Below are 8,535 nucleotides of genomic sequence, written 5' to 3' on the forward strand. Positions count from 1 at the left end.
TCATGGGATTATTTTATGATTATAGAAGTTATATTTGGTTATTGTGGAAATTTTGAAAAATACAGAAAAGGAGAAAAATGTAAACCACCCATTATTTTCACCATTCAGAAATAACCACTATGTTTTAGAGGAACCTCTAGTCCTGGAGTCCTTAACCTGGGCTTTGTGGGTGGAGAGTGGAGTTTCATTAACTTGTAATTAAAGTTCAACATTTCTTTTGGTTATGAACATAGGCAACAAACCAATTAGTATTAACAATACTTGTGATTTTTGGCAGTGATAGAAACCCTGGATACTTTCATTTTACAATAATTGTTACTTATCTCAAAATGCCATTTCCACTTTTCTCTACTTCAAAATTGCAGTAATTAGACCCACAACTAGATCTCGTTATCTAATTTGTCAATAGAGACACATTACTATAACATTTAAAAAATATTTTTAAAACTTTATTTTAATTTAGTTTTTTAAAATCCTGTGAGTTTTATTCCTTTTTAAACATGATTATAATGAGGGGTCCATTAGATTCACCAGAATTACAGAGTGTCCATTAGATTCACCAGAATTACAGAATAGCACATAAAAAGGCTAAGAACCTGTGCAAACTCAGACGTTTCACAACATAGAGTCACTGGGGGGAAAAAGACAACAAAATTACTTAATTTTTTGAATATTAAATTATTAGGGATAAACAGTCTGGTAATATAATTCCAAAATCTTTATAGCCACTTCGCTCTGTCAGGTCACAGCAGCATCGTAACTGTTATACAGTTAGGCACCCCAGTAGAAATAGAAACCTTTGTATTTGCCATTTACCTAGAAGCCACCTGAAATGTGAAGTGACAAGTTGTCTTGATCATAAATAACCCTGTGAAAATAGCAAGGGGTGATTCTTTAAGCTCTCAGTGTTGGACTTCAAAGTATTAACAAGCCTCAAAAGTTCAGTGGATTTTATCAGCTAATGAAAAGAACTTAGATTTAGTAGTCATCAAGTTCCCCTGGAGGAACTTAATTTCCTTCTCTTTCTCTCTCTTTTCCCTTCTTTCTAAAAAGTGATAAATAAAAAATTTTTTAAAGTTAAAAAAACCCTTTTAGTATATGCTTACTCTCATGGATTGAAAGGTTCTAAGAATACTGTCTTACATTGTTGTTTTTATTATATTTACTTTTTCATAATATAGAATATCTTTCTGGAGGGTCACTGAGGAGTCTCACAACTAATTCCCTGGTAAATTCTTTTGTGGAGAAGCAGAGAAAGGAAGCATGAGAAACATGTATACTTGATATTTGTCAAGATAGGCTAACTGCTATTAAAAAAATTTTTAGTGGTTTAACACAATAAATGGGTCTGTATTATATGTCTACAATGCCATTTGGGTGCTTCTGGTCAGATGGCTGGTGATGTTTGCCCAGTGGTGATTCAGAAACCCAGGCTCCTTCATCTAGTGGCTTTGCCATCCATGGGGCCTCCTTATGGTCCTCTCCATTGGATCCTCTGCATCTGGCCAACAGATGAGGGGCACGAATGGAGGATTATGTGGAAGGATTTTATGGCCAACCTTTCCACCTACATTCCATTGGCCAGAACTCATTAACATGCTTCTACCTAACTTCAAAGGAGGCTGGGAAACAGGGCCTATCAGTAAGCCACATGCAGAAAGAGAAAAGATTTGGTGTACAGCTAGTCAGTCTTTGCAATACTTTCCAAAGAGTTCTGGCTACAAGAACCACAAATACATTTGAGTGAATTGAGCATCGTAGTGGCAGTATAGAGGATTAATCTGACTGACTTTTGATGAGTAATTATTTCTACTGGTGAAGTTATTCTTGGAACCTGAGTGTCTATAAATATGCATAATAATAAAACAATCTAGGCCTGACCGGTGTGGCTCAGTCGTTTGGGCGTTGTCCTGCAAAGTGAAAGGTCTCCAGGTCTAGTCCCAGTTAGGGCACATGCCTGGGTTACGGGTTCCATCCTGGACTGGACTGGACGGGGCAGGGACAAGAGGGAACCAGTTGATGTTTCTCTCTCACATCGGTGTCTTTCTCACATTGATGTTTCCCTCTCTCTCTCTTTTCCCTTCTTTCTAAAAAATGATAAATAAAAAATTTTTTAAAGTTAAAAAAAACCCTTTTAGTATATGCTTACTCTCATGGAGTGAAAGGTTCTAAGAATACTGTCTTACACTGTAGTTTTTATTATACTTTTTCATAATATAGAATTAATGATTGCTGCTACTATGTTAACTGAGAGTAGGTCCCCTATTTATGACCACTTATCAATTGGGGAGAAAAAGTAAAGACCCAAACGAATCCCAAGTAGGCTTTTAAAAAGAGAAGTATTGCTAAGTATATCTCAATTTTTTAAGAAGTTTTTATTTATTTACTTTTAGAGAGAGGAGAAGGGAGGAAGGGAGAGAGAGAGGGAGAGAAACATCCTTGTGTGAGATACATCAATCAGTTGCCTCTCATATACCCCCTACCTGGGACCCGGTCCACAACCCAGGCATGTGCCTTGACCAGGAATCAAACCAGTGACCTTTCAGTTCATAAGTCAGCACCCGGTCCACTGAGCCATACCAGCCAGGGCTGTTGTAGATCACTCTGCCTAGCTTTAGAAATTGTATCTCTACCCCTTGTAGCTAAAGGGCAAGAGATGACCTCTGGAATGCCAGCCACAGGAGACAAAGCCTGTCTCCGGTAGCAAACGGTGCCTCAGTTTCTCTCCCTGCCCCCAGAGCTTGGTCGGAAGTCAATGACGGGTAGGACCCCCCACCATGGGGAGGCAACCTAAGCCAGACTGGATCACCTGGAAGGCCTTCATGGAAGGACTCTGGGGGCTGCAACAAAGAGCAATAGACTCTTGCCCCCCGGCTTTGACAAAGCCTGAGTCCCCATGTTCTCTGGGAGAAGTGCTTCCTGGCTGTAATCCCCTTAAGCCTGAATACCTGTTGGGGAGAGGTGCAGCTCCTTGTCTGGTCAGGGCGTGCCCTGGCCAGGGGAAAAATCTGGCACCACAAAGACTTGCTGATAAACCTGTGAAATCTGCTCTGCTAAGAGTGCTTTCATTCATATGATAAAGGTCCAAGAGGAAATGAGTATGTCTCCCAAAGTTTCTGCAACTCTCTTCCTGACAGACACTCACTCAGACTGAAACCCTCAGACTTCTTTGAAATGTTATCTACTATTTGATCCTTGCCGCCCTGTATTCCTGTGTATTACAACCCAATAAAAGGCCTGGAGGAGGGGGCTCGAGGCCTTTTTCTCCTCGCAGAAACTGGCCGGTGCTGGCCTTTGTCTCCCCTGAGAAACTGGCCACAGCCCACTCCTCCTCCCCAAACAGATCTCATCATCTCTCGGCCATATTTACTCATTCACGTGTGTCCGTGGCACCAGGGGGAACCTCGCGAAAGAAGTCGCTCCCACACAGGGCTATATCTCAATTTAAAAAAAAAAGCAAATGAGCCCTAGCTGGTGTAGCTCAGTGGATTGAGCACGGGCCTGTGAAGCAAAGGGTCACTGGTTCGATTCCCAGTCAGGGCACATGCCTGAGTTGCAGGCCAGGTCCCCATAGGGGACACGTGAGAGGCAACCACACATTGCTGTTTCTCTCCCACTCATTCTCCTTCCCTCCCCCTCTCTCTAAAATAAATATATTTTTTAAAAAGCAAATGAAAAGTAATGTAAAATCTGTTGCAATTTAGTGAAATTGATCAATAAAGTAATTTGCATAAATAAATACATAAAATATCTCAGGCATATAGAAGTAATTCAATTTTTTTTAAGATTTTATTTTTTTATTTAGAGAGAGAAGGGAGGGAGAAAGAGAGGGAGAGAAACATCAATGTGTGGTTGCCTCTCACATGGCCCACACTGGGAACCTGGCCAGCAACCCAGGCATGTGCCCTGACTGGGAATTGAACTGACGACCCTTTGGTTCACAGCTCAAGCTCAATCCACTGAGCTACGCTGGCCAGGGCAGTAATTCAAATTTTGAAGGAGAATAGTAACATCACAATCTACTGTTCACTCCTCTCTTGCATAATAATGTGAAACTAGTCATTGACCTCCGACTAAACCATGAGTAGTGGAAAAACACAGAAAGTGACATGCAGGATGAATTTAGATGGTCAATCTGGTGACTCCCAGTAAGCACTGAAAAAAACAAGAAATTTTTACAATAGTCCAGGAGGTGCTGAGGTAGTCTGTGCCAGTACCAACTTCAGAAAACATAGGAAAGGGGGAAGAATTGGATGTGGTAATGTTACCGAACAAGAAGTCCAAGGGCGGGGGGCAATATTTGGCCCACCTAGGGATGCCAAAAACTGCTAAAGAACAGGGGCCCCTCCCAAGGACAGAATACTAATATCTACTGGGCTCTTCTGTCTGCCGCCAATTGGAAAGACATCTCTCAATGCCAGAGACTTGTGAAAAGGAAACAAAATGTTTATTTAATGCTGTTCAGGCCTAATGCCTCCACTAAAATATCAAAGTCCTTTAGGGTATACACCTATACCCACACAGCTCCCGCTTCTCCCACTGTCCCAACTCCGGGTACCGTAAATCAGGAAAAGAGCACATGTCTATTTCTCAGGCCGCTGGCACCGTCAGCTGTGTCACTGTGCAGGCTCTCGAGTTAATCCAAAAATCATGTGGCACTCTCTCACGGTCCACTGGCAAGAGTTCTTTGTACCCAGTTCCAGTCAAAGTCTCTCTTGCTTTCCAGGCCATGAGGCCAAAGGGGGCACCCTAAAGCTGCGTGGGCCTCTTCTACCAAAGCTGCAGGGGTTTGAACTCCACCAAAAGCATGTGGCTTTCTTCTTCACCTGGCTGCAGGGATCTCCATTCTGGCAAAGCTGCGTGGTACTCTTTCACTCTGCTGAAACCGCGTGGCTCTCTCCTACATGACTGCAGGGGTCCTCACTCTGCCCCAAACCGTGTGGCTCTCCCTTCAATGGCTGCCACCTCTCCTGTCCTGGAGCCCATCTTTTCCAAGCTCTCACACAGGCGCCCTCACTCAGGGGCACAGCCCCTAGTTATATCCTGGGTAGCAGCCACTCCCTTCTGGCTCAAAATTTGGCCACAACTATTTAACATATCTATGAAAACAGTTAAAGGTTATAGATATGTTAAATAATCATTCTAGAGGTTAGCTGCAAAACTGTTGCTATGCAAAACAGCTCTCAATGGCCCTGCTCTATTGGTCCCTTCCCCGGGTGGTGGTGAGGACATCTTATATGTCTCTCCAATATTCCTATACACTTTGAATTCTAAACACCATTCCAAATCTTTTTTGCCCCCCCACCCCACCCCCCGCCTTGGCTGCACCCTGTATCAGTAATGGGCAAGAAGAAGGTACCAAAATAATCCCAAGGATCTGCACAAGTGTGACAGTAACAGTGACTGTGAATCCCTGACGGCACCCATCCTCTTTCCTACAGTTCCCCACTCTGGAGAGCTTGTTAAATGTAGGTGGCTGGTGCCCCACCCCTGGAATAACTAAGTTTGGGGATAGAACCTGTTGGGAACCACCCTGCCTGGTTTCAGGATCTGTAAACCACCCCCCCACCATGGCTAAGGCTGAGTGAGCGACCTTCGGACCATAAGCCACTAAGGAGACAAAGCTTATCTCCCTGGCAGGAAAGCCGCTTCTGCTCCTTTTTCCATAACTGGCCTCCAAAGCTTGATCACTTAGCCAATGATGCGTAAGATTCCCCAAGGGGGGGAACGACCTAAAACAGGCATGATCATGTGGAGGCCCCAGGGAAGGACTTGGGGGGCTATGGAGAAAGGGGGTGATGGACCCTCGCCCCTCGGCTTTGACAAAGTCTGACTTCCCTGAGTCCGTGAGAAGTCTCCGAAAATTCCTTGGCTATCTGCCTCCTCTGCCTGACTTAAGCCTGAAACAATGACAGAGGTCGGTGCAGCCCTGTGCTAGAAAGGGAGGCTCCCCAGGTGATCAGGCCTGAGAAAGGATTATGTAAAATCCTGTGAAGCTTGCTTTGCTAAGAATGCTCTTAGTGAATTGATAAAGGCCGGAGCAGGAAATGAGTTTGTTTCCCAAAGTTTTGTAGCCTTTTAGCTGATAGACTCTGACTCATAAGAAGCCCTCGAAGTTCTTTGTATGCTATCTACTGTTTGATCCTTACTGCCTGACAATGATTAATGAGCTGTACCTGTATTCCTGTGTGAATTAAACCCAATAAAAGCCTGTCTAGGCAAGGGTCAGCGCACTCCCCCCTTGAGAGAGTGGCCATGCCGTCCCTTTTCCTCCACAGGACTTGGTAGCCCGTGTGAATTGTCTCATATCTCATCTATGATGCTGCGGGCACTGCCGGCCGGTGTTCAAGTTGAGGACCCAACAATGAGCATTTCTGACAAGTGTGCAAATGTCAATGCTGCTGTTCTGGGACCACACTTTCAGCACCATCGCCTTACAGCAGTGATTTTTCAACCATTTTCATCTCATGGTACACAAACTAATTACTAAAATTCTGTGGCACACACAAATATTTTTTTGCTGATCTGACAAAAAGTAGGTATAATTTAGATTGGTTTACAAAAAATAATAATAGTCGTAATTACCTACCCTTTTTGCTCCAGAGTGACTTTTTAAAAAAATCAAATGCCTATACTTGTATGTAAGGATTTCTGGTACCAAGAATTAAGCAGTTAGACACAACCTTATTATGCGACATGACCAATAAGATGCAACTCTATTATATGACCTATATATTTATGGTTCAAGGCAGGGCATTCACACTGAGAGGGCTCGTGTTGTGTTGGCTGTTGTTATTTTTTAACTTGACAGGTTAATGGAGAAGAGATCAGTGCCCCTGACTAAATAGTCAAGTATTGCATGTTTTAAAAATCTTGTGGAACACGGGTTGAAAATTGCCGCCTCATAGTAATACCTCCTTATTTTGCTGACTTCAAAGGCATTTCTTTGTTAAACCAGCAGGGGGAGACAGGTATAAAGTTTATTCTCTAAAAATAAATACCCTGCCTTACACTACCAAAGCTGCTTGGAGTTATGACGTTGCCATCGAGACTTCTGAAAAATTTTGGAAAGCAGAATGTAAGTTGGTAACAGGTGAAATATTTTTCATGTTTTTACATAAAAATGTATTTTGGTAGGATTAATACCCAGATTCCTACAAGCCGTAGTAGTGTCATGGTTAAGAATTTGGAATCTGGATTCACAGAGCTCTGCACCTTCCAAGCTTTGTGACTTTGGGAAAGTCACTTACCTTCTCTGATCCTGACTCCTTGTTTTTAAACTAGTCTGTATAGTAGTCCCCCCTTATCCCAGTGGATATGTTTTAAGACCCCTAGTGGGTGCATAAAACCAATGATAGTGCCAAACCCTACGTATACTGTGTTATTTCCTATACATACACACTTTTTACTTAAAGGAAGTGCACTCTGCAACTCCTCTTGGGCATCACTGAATTACAGCATCATTACTCTTGCCCTTGAGGGCTAGTATTGAGTAAAATAAGGATTACTTGAACACAAGCGCTGTGATGATGCAATACTGAGACGGTTGCTCTGATAGCCAAGACAGCCACTACATGACCTAATGGGTATCTTATGCAGCAGTGGATATGCGGGACAAAGGGGTGATTCAAGTCCCAGGCAGGACAGAGCAGGACCGTGGAAATTTCATCAAGAACTCAGAAGACATGCAGTTTAAAACTTAGGAATTGCTTATTTCTTGAATTTTCCATTTAATCTTTTTTGGACCATGGTTTACTGCGGTTAACTGAAACCTGTGAAAACAAAACCAGAGTAAGGGGGTATTATCGTACTCTACTGTATAGAATTGTTAGAAGGCTAAAAGTTCCTAGAACCGTTGCTGGTTACTATTATCAAAATATTATTAATACGCTAGTTAATTGTTACTTTTAGCTTTTTAGTCTCTCTAAAATTTAGAAATAGTTCAGATATGTTGCTATGTTTGTTTTTTAATACCCAGTGCTCCCCTTATTCAGGTAAAAATTGAAAACGTCTAGAAAGTAATTGCTTTGTAAATCCTAGTCTCCCCAACCTAAACTAGGTAGGATTTGATTAACGTCCCTGTCCCAGAGAGCTTTAACCTAGCCTTGATCTCTTAGCCTTCAGTTCCCAAAGGCAAGTGCGTTTCTTGGATCTTAAGCTCTAAGATGGATCGGGAGCAGATACCTGCCGGCTGAGTCTGGACACGGCACTCGCGTAGGGTCCGGTCAGACCTGCCCAGTAAGCAGGCAGGTCAGCAGGCAGGTCTGAGCAAGAGACCGCAGCTCCCCGCTAAGGGACACACCTGTCGGTAACCAGGCTCTTAATGGCCAGACCCCGACATTGGCTTTAGGGCGTCAGCCGGCAGGATCTAGCCCCTTGGTAGAAAGCCGGCTCGGTTGTGGGTGACGTCAGTGAGGGCGTGTCATGCCCCCGAGGGGCAGTGGGCGGGGCCTGCGGGAAGGTGTGCGAGGGGCTGGTTGGGGGCACGGCCGGTGGGGCGGGGCCGTGACGTCGCGGGGTGGTGCTGCTCCGCTG

The sequence above is a fragment of the Artibeus jamaicensis genome, unplaced genomic scaffold (assembly GCF_021234435.1).
Source record: "Artibeus jamaicensis isolate MK-2021 breed Jamaican fruit bat unplaced genomic scaffold, CSHL_Jam_final contig_851, whole genome shotgun sequence".
NCBI classification, from domain to species: Eukaryota; Metazoa; Chordata; class Mammalia; order Chiroptera; family Phyllostomidae; genus Artibeus; species Artibeus jamaicensis.